The sequence below is a fragment of the Leptonychotes weddellii genome, chromosome 1, assembly GCF_054177405.1.
Source record: "Leptonychotes weddellii isolate Sample4059 chromosome 1, ASM5417740v2, whole genome shotgun sequence".
Lineage (NCBI taxonomy): Eukaryota > Metazoa > Chordata > Mammalia > Carnivora > Phocidae > Leptonychotes > Leptonychotes weddellii.
Window position 1 is genome coordinate 100064957 of NC_138369.1, and position 19028 is coordinate 100083984.

The following is a 19028-nucleotide window of genomic DNA, read 5'->3' on the forward strand; positions in this document are numbered from 1 at the left end:
GCACGCACGCGCGGGCCCTGAGCCCCGGCGAGCGCGGCCCCACTCGGCCGCAGCCGTAGGCACTCTTCCGGGCGCGTTCCGTCGCTCCTCGCCGTCACCTGGCGTTCCGAGTACGGTATGCATTTTACATTTGGGGCTCGCAGAGGCTGGGCAACTTAGTGACGGCCCTCTGGCCAGGATTTTGCCCTGTTTACTAGCGGCGTAAATTCACGGCCTCGAGGCAGTCCTGGAGGGATTTACTTGTTAGAGTCCGCAAAGAGCTGTTAAGGAGAGAAGAAACCTCGGCAAGTTCCATATCTCAGAAGAAATGTGCGTTCTTCTAGAATCGATGGAGAATGAAGCGGTGGCGGGTGGACACGTCAGGTTACAATGGTCTGGTGTATGAACAGGAGTCCCAGGAAGTCGCTTGCTTTCGGGGAATTCATCTCGAAACTCTTCTTTGGTCTGGAGAATTCAGTCTGTCCGACCCAGAGTCTTCACTAACTGGAAGAAGTGGTGAGGCTTTTAGGCGTGGGAGCTGGGTGTTGCTGTATGGGTTCTTCTGGTCGTGCCGGTCTTGGGTGGAGGTGGTTGAATTAATCCAGAAATAATGTTTCCTCTCCTCTCCCGACACCGCTGGCATAGTGCCCTCTGAAAACAGTTCCCCATTCAGGCCACTTGGCTGTGGGCCTGTGAACAGCTTGGCTCCAGCATCACCACGTGGAAAGTTGAAAGAATAGTTCAGGGAGCACCCAAGTACTTAACTCCAAGGTTGAGTAAGTGTTAACCTTTTTCTCTCGCCTAAATATTTCAGCCTGCATTTCCTAAGTATAAAGACAGACATCCTTCTGTGCAACCGCGTAAGAAACTTAATCATATCTAAGAAACTTAATAATGTGATAATATAACCTGATATCTAGCCCATATGCAAATTTTTCCAGTTGTCAAAAGATGTCTTATACATTGGTTTTGTAGAAAGACAGTCCAATGAAGATTCATGCATTGCACTTGTTATGTTCCTCTCTTTTAATGCAGAACAACTCCCCCACACACACACACATTTTTTTGTTTTCATGGCATTAACTTTTTGGAGAGTCTAGGACAGTTACCTGACAGAGGGTTCTGCTCTCTCCATTTGTTTGACCTTTTATTCCTCCTGATATCATTTAACCTTTTCTCTAGCTCCCGCATTTACTGTAAATTAGAAGGAAGATCAAGACGTTTGATTAGATGTAAAGAATCCTTCAGACTTTAGGAGGTGCTCTTCATATTGTTTCCCATCTGGAAGAACATAGTATTGAATATTAAACACATAATATTAATTTTTAAATATATAATATTAGGTTGCCCCAGTATCAACTGAAATCTGAATTGTCCTACAGATTTCTCTATATAGTCCATTATAAAGTCTACTTTCCCTTTTGTGGTTAATAGGTAATCCAGAGAGTGGAGACTTTGGAACTCTTTGTAGGAGAAAATCTTAGATTCCTGCAAGGAGAACACAGGTTAAAAATCCATTCATCTGGGTGGGCAGAGTAATCACCTGGTTCATTCTGGTACCTACTACCTCAGATCACCTTGTGATAGATGCTTCATTGAATTAAATTCTAGCTTTATTCAAAGAACAGTAAAACTCTGGTCTCTTTAGAGTTTGGGCCACTTTAGAGTTCCTGTGGTTAATTCTGTAAAAGCAGTGGTGCTTTCTATAGGTCCTGTGATGTATGCTTTAAGAAGATTTTATAGAGGCGCCTGGGTCGCTCAGTCAGTTAAGTGTCTGCCTTTGGCTTAGGTCGTGATCTCAGGGTCCTGGGATTGAGCCCTTCATTGGGCTCCTTGCTTAGTGGGGAGCCTGCTTCTCCCTCTCCCTGCTGCTCCCCCTGCTTGTGCTAGCTCTCTGTCAAATAAATAAATAAAATCTTAGAGAAAAAGAAGATTTTATAAAATCCAGGAGTGTTAAAAAAAAAATAAAATCCAGGAGTGTCCTATATGTACCTGGGCATACCTGATGTATACTACCCACTCCGTTCTAATAACAGAAACAAATCAAGAGTATGTAATGCTGTATGTTATCTCTGCCTGTGGTCCTCTGGTCTCTGACTCATATAAGTATCTATGGATGTGAGCTCATCCGTTTTAAGCTCATAAGCTGTGCTGGGCAAGAGCTATGTCAAGTTTACTCTATATAACAATGACTGCCACAACTTCCCCAAGAGAACTCTCAAAGGGCATCATCTATTGTACAGACAAATGGAGAGTTCTAAACAGACAACCTATATCCTACTTCTCAAAAGAGGACAATTTTTGTAAGTTGGTCTAAGTCACTGGGTTGTATCAGTGATTTTCATTTGCATCAGCTAATTAGTGTCTGCTCTTGCCCCTAACCGTTGACCTGAATTTCGTCAAAGTCAGCATACTAAAAGTCCCAAAGCCCGAAGCTGCAAGGCAGAAGCGAGCCTTGTAAGTGATGTAGCATCATTTTTGTCACATTCTGTTGGTTAAAAGCAAGTGAAGGACTATTCAAGGTTCAAGTGGAGGAGGTCAGACAAGGGCATGATCACTGGGAGAGGAGGGAAATATTGGGAAAGGAGCTACCACACTGCTCTAGGCCAAATGCAAATCCAGATGCGTGGTATTGATCGTATTAGTCCTTTGCTCAAAATCTGGTGGGTCTGTGTCATCTCATCTATTGAACTTTGAGCCTAGCCATAACTGGCCATCCCCAGATGTAACCCACACATTTGCTTCAGCTGTAAATATGGCCTGCTGTTTCTTCTGGTTTACAGATTCCTTGGTTCACCTGCTGCTGCTTCCTTGTCAGACTGCTGCTTTCCTTTGTCCGCAAAAGGGAAAGAATAGAGGAGTGAAATATGCATTTAAAAATCATTTGTGATAATTTGAAGGTTCTCTGAAAAATAATATAGGTGAATATAGGAGTTAAAATGGGTATACAACAAAACTATATTTAGATAGTAGTAGTGGAAGTTCAGGCTAAGTGAATATTCAGGTCTAAATCACTGTTGTGATTCTTTTCCTGGTTCCAGCCCTGGCAGGTGGCTGTGCCCTTTGCAAAGGGTAAAGTGATTATTGCTACCTAATGCCTTTATCACAGCCATTCTTCACCCCACCTTGGCTGACAGTTTACCTCACTAAGGAAAGGAAGTCCATTGATAACAAAACTAGGCAAGTTCCATTGCAAATAGTTAATCTAGGGGGTGGAAAGACCTCTGTATTTGGAAGGATGCTTTAGGACATTGATATTATATCTTATAAATTCTGTATTTTTTATTTTAGAAAAGTTACAGTTCAATACTTGTTTTTTTTTTTTAAAGATTTTATTTATTTATTTGACAGAGAGAAAGCGAGAGAGGGAACACGAGCAGGGGGAGTGGGAAAGGAAGAAGCAGGCTTCCCGCCGAGCAGGGAGCCCGATGCGGGGCTCGATCCCAGGACCCCGAGATCATGACCTGAGCCGAAGGCAGTCGCTTAACCGACTGAGCCACCCACGCACCCCAATACTTGTTTTTTTTTTTTAAGGATTTTTTATTTTTAAGTAATCTCTACACCCAATGTGGGGCTCGAACTCACAACCCCCAGATCAAGAGTCACATGCTCTGCTGACTGAGCCAGCCAGGTGTCCCCCAGTACTTGCTCTAAAAATGTTTTGAACATCCCATGAATAACTAGTATGTATGTGTGCTTATAGCTGCCAAAATCTCCCTAGAATGAAAAACAGAGCCATGGACAGCCAGATTGGGATAAGAAATCCACCGAAATTAAACGAGTGAGAAGAAAAGGTCCAAAACCTTTTAGAGTTATTTCCTTTGAGGCAGTCTCTTTGTTCATTGTGTAGCATTTAGCAGCTTATGATTCAGTTCCCCATTGCGGTAGAACAACCTCTCCCATGTATTAAAAATATATGTTTGATATTTCTCACAATTCTGAGAGTTGGTTGGTTGGTTCCTTTGTGGTTTTGTTTGGGCTTACACAGTTATGTTCAGCTGTAGCAGGGATCAGCAAAATTTTCACTAAAGAGCCCAATAATGTGTATTTTAGGCTTTGTCTCTGTTGCATATTATTCTTATTTATTTCTTTTTTTTTTTTTGCAAACCTTTGAAAAGCAAAAGCTATTCTTAGCTCAAGGGCCCAACATAAAAACAGTCTGAGGGCCAGATTTGGCCCTTAAGCTGTAGTTTTCCAAACCCTGAATTGAAGAGTCAGTTGAGCTGAAGGTCCAAGGTAGTCTCACATGTCTGGCAGTTGGTGATGCTATCCGCTGAGGGCCACGATTCTTCTCCTGGAGAATCTTCTGGGAGGATTCTCTCATTGACAGGAGGATGTGGCCCCTCAACCTTCACAGGCGACGTTGTCCGTGTGTGGGCAGCATCTATGCAGGTGGAAGCTGTCAGACTTATTAAAGCATAACCTGGGGAGTCAACAAGGTCACATATGCCACATTTCGTGGATCAGAGGAAACCCAGAGGCCAATTTGAATTAAAGGGCTGGGCAAATAGTAATAGTCTCTCACTCTCTATGGGAGTTGCTGCAGATACTGTGGCCACAGCTAGCTGAACTAAATGGCAGATTTCTGCTGTGTGCCCCACCAAGGGAGATCAAGGGCTGATGATGACCTTGACATTAGACTGGCTCTCAGAGCCTTATTCAGATCATTTCAAATTGAGTTATAAAACTTCAAATTTATGATCTCCGATGGCAGTTTATTGTCTTACTCTCTCCTTTATCCATACTGCATTTCTCTAGCTCCTGCATTTCCTGTAAGCTAGCAGGAAGGTTGAGAGGTTTGATTAGATGGAAAGAATCCCTCGCACTTTATGATGCCTTTATACTTACCATCCTGTTTCTGACTCTGTGAGCACTGACTCACTTTCCTCAGTACTTGTTTAGAAGTGCCCCTGCCTTGAGATTATCCACTTCCTGAGAGAAATGATCATGCCCTCCCACCCCACCTGGCTGATATATCTTCAACAAATATGCATTGAATTTAACTGAATAGTTTTATGAAGTTTAAAGTCAGATCGTTTGCTTACTTCACAAAAGCAGAACAAATTTAAGAATCCCAGCACTCACTATAAATTCTAGAAGAACAGCATGCATCAAAGAATTATATTTCATACCCCGATACTGTCTAACCAATCAGATGGTTAAACTTCCTAGACATTTTCCAAATACATAGTCAAGAGTTAGGAAGCAGTCTGCTTAATGATAAGTTTGAACTAGCAATCACCTTTAAAGACTTACTACATTTTAACTTTAAATTTGTCTGCAGATGAAAATCGAAACATAACAACAGTTTGTAATATATGCCGAGTATCTTCCAAAGCAGAAGTGATTCTGGAGAGGGTTTCTAATCTACAGTAAATGCTGCTACTAATTGCTCAGTTGAATTTTTTAATATGTGTTTTCTCCAAAATCTCATTGTAACTCTGTCTTCTTCTACTTGATGGAAAGCTTTGACAATTTATTATGTTTAGAAGCAGCTGGGGTGTATTTCTAATTGATGATTTGTTATCTTATTTTTCTTACTTGACTGTCCACATTTTTCATTCTCTTCAGCATTTTCCTCCAGCATCTCCTATCTTACTGAACTAGATGGATGGTGCTGCTTTGGTGCAACGGCAGGCCGTATTTCAGTCTCTCCTCTGTGTCCTTCCATCAGACTGTGGGTACGTGCAGGGCTGATGCTAGATGACATGTCTATGGCTTGAACATTAACAAAGTGTATGTGTTCACATACACTGTATCAGCTGATTGTTAATGCATCAGTCCTGGGGGATGGATGCTATCACTGTCTTCATTTGGCAGGTGAGGAAACCAGTGAACAGATGTCCCAGAATACCTCAGATTTAACATGTCCAAGTCAACCTCATAAAATCTTTTTATTCTCTGGATACCTGATTTGGTTAAAAGCAGCCCCATTTATCAGTCACCCAAGTTTGACCTTCAGTTCTTCTTTTTTCTCCCTTAACTCCACAGGTCCACTCAGTCACCAAAATCCTGTGGCTTCTCTCTCTCTCTCTCTCTCTCTCTCTCTCTCTCTCTGAGACCCCTGCCCTTCTGATCCATCATGTGCTCCCTAGAAAGCTTTATCTCACACCTGGGTTTATGTCCTAGCTTTCTGTCCACTCCCCTGACATCCAGGTTGCCTGTCTGGTCTTTCACATTGAGCAGTCTTCCTCAAACCCAAATCTTTCCATGCACTCTGGTTTTAAATTGGTCAGTGGTTCCCTGCAGGGCATAATCCAAAGGGCTATAAAGCCCTTCACAATCTGCCTCAGCCTATCAGTTCCTTCTGTTCTGGTTCCTACTGTGGGTACATTTTCATGTACTTGTCTTTGTACCCACTGTACCCTCAGAATGTAGTTTCACTCTCTGATTCCCTCCACCCTAGGAACTCACCTATCTAACTCACCCAAGGCCTATGTCTTCTGTAGTTGTGCTTCTCAAACTTGAATGTGCGTGAGAATCACTGGGAGGGTAGGGGATGTCTTGTTGAAAGCAGATTCTGATTCAGTAGGTCCCTGGATGGAGTATGAGATTCTGCACTTTAACAGACTGATTGGTGATGGGATACTCCTAGTCGGTGGGCCATACTTCAGGCAGAAGAGTCTAGAGCTGCAATGTCCAGTAGAACTTTCTCTAAAGATAAACATGCTCTCTGCTTTCTAATACCGTAGACACTAACCACTTGTACCTACTGAGCACATGAAATGTAGCTCATGAGACTGAAGAATTGAATTTTTAATTTTACTTAATTTTAAGTAGCCGCATGTAGCTAAGTGGCCACCATGTTGAACAGCAGATCTATATGAATCCCTTTTCATCTTTCAAAATTCATTTCAAACATGGCTCAAGCTCAGGACCAGGCACATAATTTGTGGAGCCCAGTGCAAAATGAAAATGCAAGGACCCTTGTTAAAAAATTAAGAATTTCAGGATAGCAACAGCAGAGCATTAAACAAGCACACTTCTAAGTGCGTAAGTCCCATGCCCATGAAGCTGCCCTGCATAGACCAGGAGAAAAACTAACAAAAGATATGGACAGGTAATTCACTGAAGAGGAAATCTGCATGGTCAATAAATGTTTGAAAAGAGGCACATTTTCATAGGAATCAAGGAAATGCATATTAAAGCCACAATGAGATATCCTTCCATATCTGCCAGAAATTTTAAAGTCCAATAATACCAGGTTGTCAGTATATAGTCACTGCTGGTGAAGGTATTGTGTATCACTTCTCTAGCAAGTTGTATCACCTCTCTAGCAAGACTGAAGATGTGCATGTCCTATAAACCAGCAACTCCACTCTTAGGTGTCTTCCCTGGAGAAACCCTTGCGCATGCATACAAGAAGATATCTGCAAGAATGTTTATGACAGCTGTCTTTTAATGAGGGGAATTTGAAACAAACTAAAAATACACACATGGGAGACTGATAAATAAATGCAGTATTTTCTTAGGAAGAATTTTATGTTAACATTTAAAATGAATGGATTAGAGCTATATTTCTTATCTTGGATAAATTTCAAAAATATGACATTGATCAAAGAAAACAAGTTCCAGAAAGGTGCTATTTGTGAGTATGTTTTACAGATGTGAAAGCCATAGCTATATATTGTTTGTAAATATACATGTATGGTAAACATATATAACCAAAGCACAAAAGTGATAAATGCCAAAATCAGCTTAGTGATTACTTCTGGGGATGGGATAAAGGGACAGAGACTAGGGTGCCCAGGGCACTTCACTGGATCCACAATGATTTATTTCTTTAAAAATAATGTTTTGGCTGAGACAGACACACACACAGAGGAAATAATGCAAGTACTAGAAAAAAGTAATGGATGAATTGCTTTTTAAGAGAAGGAAAACTCTGCACAATGTGACTCAAAGTTAAGCAATAAAAGATTCACAAGTACATCTATAAATAATTTTAAAAACATTTTTTCATAAGAAAAAAAACCTTAAGAAAAATAAAAGAAAAAATGACAACTTGGAGAAAATATTTGTATTGTATATGATTAAAGGGCTACTATTTTTTCTCAGTATTTCATTATGAACATTGTCAAACATATAGCAAATTTGAAAAAATTATGTAGGAAACACCCATATATCCACTCATATTATTTTCGATGCATTCAAAGTAAACCGCAAACATCAGTATACTGCTTTTTAAGTACTTCTACATGTTTATCACTAATCAGAGTTCAATATTTGTTTATGTCTCCAGACATAAAATTTAAACGCAATAATGCACAAAACTTAAGTGTACATTCACTGATTTTTGACATGCATACACCTGTGTAACTCAAACCCCTATCCAGAGAGCTAATATTAGTAATATACCGAGCTCCTAAAAATTGAGAATCAAATACTAACAATATAGTAAGAAAATGAGTAAAAGATATGAACAGACAGTTCCACCAAAAAATACAAATAGCCTCTAAGTGTATGAAAAGATGCTCAATCTTTCTATAATAAGGGAAATATTTAACAATGAACAATCAGAAAAGGAAATTAAGAAAACAACTCCATTTACAACAGCAAAAATAATAAAATACTTCGAAAGACTCATACACTGGAAACTATAAAACATTGCTCAAAGAAATGAAAGAAAACATAAATGGAAAGATATTCTGGGGGTGCCTAGGTGGCTCAGTCAGTTAAGTGTCCCATCTTGGTTTTTGCTCAGGTCGGGGTCCTGAGATCAAGCCCCACGTCAGGCTCCCACTCAGCACTGGGTCTGCTTGTCCCTTTCCCTCTGCTCTTCCACTCCCTCCCTCACTCCCCGACTCTCATAAATAAATAAAATCTTTAAAAAAAAAAGGTATTCTGTATTTGTGGACTGAAAGACTTAATATTGGTGAAATATCAGTATTACCCGAAGTGATCTACAGATTCAATGCAATCCCTATGAGAATTCAAATAGCATTTTTTGCAGAAATAGAAAAATCCATTTTAAAATTCATCAGAATCTCAGGGGCCCCCAAATAACCAAAGTAATCTTGAAAAAGAAGAGAACAAAGTTGTAGGTCTCACATTTCCTGATTTAAAAACTTACTACAAAACTATAGCAGATGAGATCGGGCGCGTTCAGGGTGGTATGGCCGTAGACACAAAACTATAGAAATCAAAACAGTGTGGTTTTGGCAATAAGACCAAAGGAATAGAATAGAGAGCCCAGAAATAATCTGTCATCTGCATGTTCAAATGACTTCAACAAGGGTGGCAATATCATTCATGGTGAAAATCCAGTCTTTGCAACTGGATATCATGTCCAAAAGAATGAAGTTGGACCCTGACCTAACATCATATATAAAAGTTAACTAAAAATGGATCAAATATTTACACATAGAAGCTAAAACCATAAAACTCAGAAGAAAATGTAGAGGAAAACCACATTTGCTTGTGGAAAGGCAAAATGTATAACCACCATGGGGGTGATATTTGGCAATATTACCTTTGACCCAACAATCTCACTTCTAGGAATGTCTCCCAAAGATATACTTTCAAAAATATGAAATTACAGGCACAAACCTGTGAAACTGTAAACCACTCAAACGTCCAGTGACAGGGAACTGGTTTAATAAACTACAGTGCATCTAAGCAGTGGAGAACTATGCAGCTGTAGAAAGGAATGAGAAATACCTTGATATATTGGTATGGAACAATAGCCAGGCTATATTGTTAAGTGAAATAAAGTAAAATGCAAGTTATGGTATGCTACCTTTTGTATGAGAAATGGTGAGAAAATATTGGTATGGTGGGAAAACATTTGTTTATATTTTTCACAAAGTAACAATGAAACAATACATCAAAAACTAATAAAAATGGTTTCCTATATTGGGAGAGAGAATGCAGGATAAAAGGGCAAAGATAGAAGAAAAAGTTCTGTGGGTGCATCTTGTTATATAGTTTTGGCTTCTGAACCATATAAACGGTTTATATAATTAGAAAACAGGAAAAATAAATCCCTAAAATTGAAAACAAATGGAAACAAATGAACATAACCATGTATCAATTTGGTATCATAGCTATGTAGATAAAGCAATTACTTCATTTTAAAATACAGTATACCCCTGGTAGGATGTATTCTAAAGAAAAAAGAACTGTGAAGAAATTTTATACTGCATTTGGTTGTCTTATTTGTAGTAAAAATAGTGATGACATAGGAAAAGACAGATATAATTGTGTTAATACCATTAGAATTTGAGATTTTCACTGTAAAAGAGATATAAGTATAAAATTTTAAAAGTTAAGTAAAAACAGTAATGACTGCAATGAATTGAAACATCAAATATGTATAAATCTGTTCATGATGATGCTTTAAAGAACACATTGGTTACCATTGGAGGTTGCCAGATTACTAAGTAATGTAATTTAAACATTGATGAATAGGGGGGGGTTAATCAAGTATCCTGCCTTTCCTGTATAAATAAATAATTAGTGAGGAATAGTTCTTCATAGATGAGGAAGGTTTTTGTTTTTGTTTTTTAAGATTTTACTTTTAAGTAATCTCTACACCCAATGTGGGGCCCAGACTCACACCCCGAGGTCAAGAGTCACACATTCTACCGACTGAACCTACCAGGTGCCCTGAGGAAAAGTTTTTTGTGAATGAGTGCCAGCTATGAATAAAGAAGCAATGATAGGATAGACCATCACCCTTTTGCATCCTCTAATGATGTAAAGGCTATCTGGGAAACATCACCTAAGGTTACTAAAAATATTGGGTAAAATGTTGATAGGGAACTTTACAATAGAGAAACCTGGCTACACCACCAGAGCCCAATGATCAATTTTAGCAACAATAAAGCTAGGACAATAATGTGTACTTTGTGGTGTGATGTAATTGAAAGTACACAACCATCCATTGAGTATTCTTGCATAAAAAAATCTAATTAGGCTTCTAACTTATTTTACAGGAAATATGGGGGATAGAGGGATAATTAGAGCAATGACAGGAGAAACAGCAATAGCTTAAAATAATTTTATCAGTAAAAGTGGAGGAAAATGGAACTAAATGAATTAAACTTTCAATTCCAAACCTTTAAGCAAACAGTAAAAGAAACCAAAGAAAGCAGGAAGAAGAAAATAATAAAGATTAAAAAGTAGAAATTAATTATTGGAAAATAAAAAATAACAGAACTAATAAATCTTTGGGAAAAGGAAATAAAACAGTTCTTAGGCAAAAAATAAATAGACACACTACCAGCTAACCTAATCAAGAGAGGAAACAAAGGGAGAAAATGCACAAAATGAGAAATGACAAGGAAGATCTAAACTTTGCAATGGTAGAAGTTTTTTAAAGTTTGAGACTACTTTGTACAATTTTGTGCAAATGCACTTGAAAATCTAGTTGAAAGAAATAATTTCCTAGGAAACTTAAAATTTCTAAAATTGTCCTTAGTAGAGATAAAAGTTTAAATAAATCAATTTTCATGGCAGGAATAGAGAACAGCCTGTGCAGCAGAGATCTCTATAAACGGACTTGGAGTGTTTTCAAGGAATATTGTTAAATGAAAAAAAAAGTGGTGGAAGGGCGCCTGGGTGGCTCAGTCATTAAGCGTCTGCCTTTGGCTCAGGTCATGATCCCAGGGTTCTGGGATCAAGTCCCGCATTGGGCTCCCTGCTCCTTGGGAGCCTGCTTCTCCCTCTCCCACTCCCCCTGCTTGTGTTCCTGCTCTCGCTCTCTCTCTCTCTCTGTCAAATAAATAAATAAATTCTTTTAAAAAAAAAAAAGTTGTGGAAGAGTATATATAATACAAATATTTTTGTAGGAATGGGGGAAATAAGACAACATATATATTTGCATATTATTATTATTTTTTTAAAGAAAGTGTACACCAGTGGTGGAAGAGGGAAAGGGAGAATCCCAAGCAGTGGAGCCCAGCACTGGGCTCAATCTCATGACCCTGAGATCATGACTTGAGCGGAAATCAACATCAGACACTTAACCAGCTGAGCCACCCAGGTGCCCCTATATGTGCATATTACTTAAAAAAAATATATATATATATGTATGGATAAACCAGAAACTAATGAAAATGTTGAAATAGTACGACTGCTCTGAGCTTACTTCTTTATGTAGTTTTGACTTTTGAACCATGTAAATGTTTTGCATATTAAATCAATAAAAATTTAAAAAACAAACCCTAATATTGAACACAGATACAAATTAACCGTACTGATGAAACTATCACATTGATCCTATAACCACTCAGAAAAAAGAATTCAGTTTACTTTTGAGCACAGTACTCCCTTAACAGAAGGTATTTTAAGTACAAATAGAATTGTGAATAAGTAATGACATTTTCTTCATAGGTTTGTTTTTCATAATGCTATCAGTAAAGAAATCTGAAGTTATTTTGTGTATGATGAGAAAATTGTTGGAAACCAGGAGATCTTTCCTCACTATGGGAGAAGGGAGATTGTGATTGGAATAGGAAGAGGATAGGAAGAATTATGTTCTTTTGAAATTAGATTTGATTTGAATTAGAGGTATCAGTATTAACTCATGGTTCTTTAAAAATGTTTATTTCCTAGCTCTGTTTCCTGAAGAAGCCTAGAAGCAATAATGTTCCAGTAACACTGGGCATACCTCGTACACAGATGCTGATTTCTAAATACTATTCTCCACTGAGAGGAACCCAGTTTCTTTGGGGGAAATGGCTGATTTTAAGTCTGGGATACAGGAAATACACAGTAAGTTGGAAACATCTTGTGCAAAAAACTAAGGAAGTACTCAAAATTAATGGGGACATGTCAAAAAAGATACAGGAATTAGCTTAAAGTTTTTCCTGCTGCCCAAATTTGTGATACACTGAACATCAAAAAGAACAACAATGATAATGGTTTATATCATCTCGAGTCAGAAAAGAACCCATTAGTCCATAGTGACACTCAAACTAAAGGTGGTGGTGGAGGTGAGCTTTCTTCTTTCAAAGGCTGCCAGCTAATAAATGTGGAAAAAATTATAGAATTAGAAAAATCACCATTTGCAGCCACCATTATAATCATCATCAGGATCATCAAAGGATGCTAAAATTGTGTTCTTCTTTGTGGAGTAATGCACAGAGAATTAGGAGCAGAACCTCTAAAGCTGCAGGAGAGATAGGCATACCTGATCTACCTCTGGGACTTTGAAGAAGTGGCTTGGACTTAGTCCAGTTTAGCACAGAGTGGATTGTGGATATGCCCACTAAGATTCTATAACCCAGAATGTCCTGATGTTGGCTACCATATGTCATAATTATCTTGAGGGGTGTGAGGGGGTGGAGCTTAGAATAACCATAGCCCTCTTTGGGTGGTGATTCTTTTGAAGGGAAACAATTCTCCTGGTGATCATCCACTTGACTAGTAGTTGTAAATTATTGTGGTGCAAAATTTAAGGATGGAGGAGGTACAGGAACTAGAGAAGAAGAACTTTTTTCTCTTTTGAGTCCTTGCTGGGAGTATGATGTGGACCTTGAGACGTCAAGATAGGCAGGGGCCAAACAGGGAGGCAGTCAAGGCAGGGTCCCACTGGGGGTGGCATCTTTGACAGAAGCCATTTTTGAGGACAGTAAGAGGTGACTGCCTGCGCTAAACTTCCCTGCCAACATTTCTCAGCTCTGGTGGGGGGATCAGGGAAGGGCTTGTCCCAGCCAGGGCTCAGTGGTAAAGGGCAAAATGTTACCTCTCCCCTGTAGGGCAAAGGGGTGATAATGAGGATGTCCCAAGTTAGCAAAAATACACAAATATTTTCCGAAGGGCGTAAGTTCTGTATAAATCAATTAGTTGATGGAGTGTGTACCCATTATTCATTGGTTCTGTCTTTTCCTTATAATAAATTCACAATCTCCTATCATTAAGAGAAATCCCAGTGATTTTGAAAAATTAATATTTTTTCATAAGTTTGCCAACAGCAGATCTTGGACTTCTCAGCCTCCATAATTCATGAGCCAATTCCTTATGATAAATCTCTGTCTCTATCATTATGTGTATATAGATAGGTAGATAGGTAGATTTAGAAGATATACATTTATTGGTTCTATTTCTCTGGAGATCCCAGACTAATACACTAGATAATGAATACACTCCTTCTTTCATAAAATACTTGGTTAGAGAGAGTTTAACTGTCATATATTTGTATCAGTCTCATTCTTTTAACTGCTGTATGCTATCCCTTGTTCTATGGTATATTTAGCCATTTCCTTTTTGATAGGTACATAAGTTCTTTCTGGGTTCTATTCTCAGAATAATTGCAAGCAATATTTTGGCAAAGTACGTTGCTTCCATTATGGATTGAGAATTGCTGAGCCAGTTCTGGCCATGAGAGGTAAAACACACATGAGAGGAATATGGAAGTATCTTCCACAGTAAGGATTTGTTCATCCTGTATCAGACCTTAGGACAATAGCTCCCATTCTTATGGCTTTGTGACCTTATTTTGCCAAGTCAGGACATTTTTTAAAAAGCAAAACAAAATAAAGAACTTTCTGTTGCCATCATTTTCAAAAGCAGGCTATTATAGGGGCGCTTGGGTGGCTCAGCAGGTTGAGCATCTGGCTCTTGATTTTGGCTCAGGTCATGATCTGAGGGTGATGAGATTGAGCCCTGAGTTGGGTTCCATGCTCAAAGCCTGGAGTCTGCTTGAGACTCTCTCTCCCTCTGCCCCTCCTCCCCCTTCTAAAATAAGTAAATAAATCTTAAAAAAATGAATAAATAAACAAACAAATAAAAACCTAGGCTATTTTAATATAAAACCTCAGTTTAGGGCGCCTGGGTGGCTCAGTTGGTTAAGCGACTGCCTTCGGCTCAGGTCATGATCCTAGAGTCCCGGGATCGAGTCCCGCATCGGGCTCCCTGCTCAGCAGGGAGTCTGCTTCTCCCTCTGACCTTCCCCCCTCTCATGCTCTCTCTCTCTATCTCATTCTCTCTCTCAAATAAATAAATAAAATCTTTAAAAAAAAAAACAAAACCTCAGTTTAATGGATAGTCGAATAAAATTCAATTTTATTCAGAATTCACTGCACTATCTTTATTCTCTCTTTGTAGTCAGCAGGTGAATACATTCTCACTCACCTGTTTTGGTCTCCATATACATTAATATTACTCTGACTTCTAGATTAACAAAGAATTTGGAAGATAAGTAAAGTGAGAGAGTTCCTGCCTTCTGACAAAGGGAGAGATCACAACCTAAGAAAAGATGGTTAAGGATGTTTCCTCAGACCCTGACCTAGGAAGTGATTCTAGAATGAGTTAGAGAGAATTCAAACCTGGGTTCTTGAGGTCTCAACCAAAAGGAGGCCTGGCATGGAAAGATGAGTGTGAGGTTGCCCGAAGAGATTGAAACCCATTGGGAAAACGCTGTGACCCAGTATGCTCTGCAATGATACCACAATTATAGATACCAGAACAAGTTATTTAGAGAATAACATCTGAATCTATTATGTCATCTTTATGCTGCTTTCTTTAACACATTTCCCTTCTATACCATGAAAAAATTGTGAGAATATAAAGTTCATATGAAGTGAAAAAATTGGTGATTGTCTTTTGAAATAAAATAGCACTTTTATGGTCATAGCAGCTGTTCTATCTTCAAAGACAAGAAGAAGAGGGAGGATTGCTGGCCCAGCAAAAAAGTGAATGTGAAAAATAAGAGGATGGAAAAGCACTTTCTGTGGTTAGAAAGGCCCTGGAGATTGGATGCCTGGCTCAGTCAGTAGACCATGCTGTTCTTGATCTCAGGGTTGTGAGTTTGAGCCCCACGTTGGGCATAGGGCTTACTTAAAAATAAAATCTGAAAAAACAAACAAACAACAACAACAACAAAACGAAAGACAGGCCCTGGAGCATCAGTTCAGCCAGCACTGTGGCTCTCCCCATATAATCACATTGGAGGCAGCGGGGTATAGAGTGAGACCCCAGCTAAAGATCTGTGACTTAGGGTCAATTCTTCCACTCTCAGGGAAAAACCTTGGATCAACCAATGGTCTCACTGATCCTTTGTTTACTCTATAAAACTGGGGTAAGAAGATTGCCTTGTGTGACAAGAGGATAAGTTTAAAGCCCTGTGAAAATTAGAAAGTGTTATACAAACAAATTATAATAGTTAGAAAAACCAGAAAGGTGAGGGGGGAGTTGGGATGGGCCAAAGCTAGGTCATATGCGGACTTTGTGCAAATTAGAAAAAGATCCCCCTTTGTTGGACACAGCGTGGTACCAGGCTCACAGCTGTGTTAGTGGAACTTGGGCTGGATTGTAGCCCTACCATGTTCCCTGAGTTGCATGTGAACTATCTGCAAAACTGCATGTGGTTGACCTAGTGGTCAGGGCCCTTTGTTCTGGGCCTCAAGTTCAAGGGAGTGTCCAATTCTGACTTCCATTCAGTAGAAATACATGCAAGGGATCAGGATGAAGCTCTATCACAATGATGATTCTAAATGGTATTCATCTAGCAAAATCCAAAGAGTAAGCGGTCTCAGTCTCAAGCTGCTTGGGCCTTCCGGAGTCTTTTGTAGAGCCTAATTATTACTATTATTTTTTTAAAGATTTTATTTATTTGACAGAGAGAGATACAGCGAGAGAGGGAACACAAGCAGGGGGAATGGGAGAGGGAGAAGCAGGCTTCCCGCGGAGCGGGGAGCCCGATGCGGGGCTCGATCCCAGGACCCTGGGACCATGACCTGAGCCGAAGGCAGACGCTTAACGACTGAGCCACCCAGGCGCCCAAGCCTAATTATTTAATAATCTTAAAAAAATCCAGTGACATTCAGCTTCCATTAAGGTCATTGGTTAAGTAGCTGCATCAGCAATATTTAGATGTAGGACAAATAAAATAATAATTGCACATAGACACATAACCCATATGTGGTCTTCACCCTTGGACAGCATTTCATTTTGCCGTGTTTGAAACCAGCCTCGGAAGTGGACTCAGTACTTTGTTTCATCTGCCTTCTACCCTTCCCATTAATGGCTCATTTTATCTGTTATGCTGGCTTTCTTTTCTTCTGTTAAACACATCAAATTCCCCAAAGGATGCAAAAATGATACATGCACCCCGATGTTTATAGGAGCATTATCAACAATAGCCAAATTATAGAAAGAGCCCAAATGTCCATCAACTGATGAATGGATAAAAAATATGTGTACACACACACACACGCACACACACACACACACAAAGGAATATTACTTGGCCATCAAAAAGAATGAAATCTTGCCATTTGCAACGATATGGATGGAGCTAGAGTGTATTATGCCAAGTGAAGTAAGTCAGTCAGAGAAAGACAAATACCATATGATTTTGCTCATATGTGGAATTTAAGAATTAAAACAGATGAACCTAGGGAAAGGGGGAAAAAAGAGAGAGAGAAGCAAACCATAAAAGACTCTTAACTATAGAGGACAAACTGAAGATTGATGGGGGAAGATGGGTGGGGGATGGGCTAAATGGGTGATGGGTATATTGGAGAGCACTTTTGATGAGCATTGGGTGTTTTATGTAAGTGACAAATCATTAAATTTTACACCTGAAACCAATTTTACCATATATGTTAACTAACTAGAATTTAAATAAAAACTTGAAATAAACACACCCACACACCCACACACACACACACACACCAAGTTCATCCTACCTCTGGACATTCGCACTTGCTGTTCCCTCTGCCTAGAATGTTTTTCTCCCAGATTTTTGCATGGCTCAGTTCTTTAAACTCAAATGACCTCTCTCATCAGAGAGGCATCTGAAATAATTATGTTGCTTCTAAGCTGCACTTTTTTTAATTTAGCATTTTAACATCTCTGAACCTGAGATGCATTTAACAGTTGCTAGTGTCTTATGGCTGTGATTAGCCAGGCAGCAGGCATGGCTTGTCATTGCTCATGTGTACAGATGCAAATTGGGATGTTATTCCTGGTGGGTCTACTGGACATTGGCCTCTTCTTCACAATTTAGTCAACCAGTCAGCTATACTAGATACCTACATATCTAAGAGAGAAACTCAAATGATATTCTAAAGATCAGGAAGATTTTTTTTCTAAAGATTTTCTAAAGATTCACAGCAAAATTGAAAGGAAAGTACAGAGACTTCCCATAGACTCCCTGCCCCCACAGGTGCACAGACTTCCCCATTACCAATATCCCTTACCATCACGGTACATTTGCAGGAAGGTTCTTTGTGTTTGAAAAGGTTGAAGCAATGCTGACTTTCCTCACCAAAACTGAGAAAACACAATTCATTCTCTGGAGGGCTTCTCCTGTGACAGAAGCCCACCTCAGGTATAACTGTGTAACTGCATTTTTACACAATGTAAATTCATGCATATTTTCTAAACTTCAAATTTGTTTAAAAAATTATGTACCATAAATATTTATAAGTAATATGCATCTTTCCCAAGAAGACGTTATAAGAGTATGATGGAAGAATTGAGATAGTTATCTTAAAAATATTTGCTCTCCAAAGGCTGAGAGGATTTATTGTTCTGTTCGTCTTAAAAATGAAAAACTAGTAGAACAATGAATAAAAAAACTCAGTGACAGCTGACAGTAAATATTTTCTAGGATCTGCAACTTGTATTCTTCTGAAAATGAATCTTTTGGGGATTCAAACTTTCTCACTATTCCCTAACCAAAGCTATTTCAAATAGCTGATCTTTCTCAAGTGGAGCCTATAGCTTAGTTTGTAAAGCATTTGCTTCCAAAATATGTATTTTACTTGGTCTGTTTTGCTTATATTAAGTTCAGTAGCTAACCTCTCCATGTCCATTTAAACAAAATATTTCAGAAGCTCATGCTACTATCACATTTTCAGTTTACTGGAGAATCTGAATTTGCTTCTGAAAAAAGCAACAGAACAGTGCTCAGCAAACATATCCTTTTTAAAACTCAGAATTCAGTTTGGGTTTTTGTTTTATGTTGTTTTTATTGCTTCTAACCTCCCAGGCAGCAATTGTATGTCTCGCACTCTTGATTTTGTTTCAGAAAATAATGTTGAATCAGATCTGTACCTCTGAAACAAATAATGCAATATATGTTAAGAAAAAAAAAA

General features: G+C 38.9%; 1 long non-coding RNA gene across 1 annotated transcript; it reads left to right on the plus strand.

The window, feature by feature from the left end:
• The first annotated feature begins 358 nt into the window (after positions 1-358).
• On the plus strand, positions 359-15556 carry LOC115943121 (uncharacterized). Its single transcript, XR_014147959.1, has 2 exons — positions 359-495; positions 12538-15556. It is a non-coding gene; the product is annotated as an uncharacterized LOC115943121 (long non-coding RNA).
• Positions 15557-19028: the final 3472 nt, after the last annotated feature.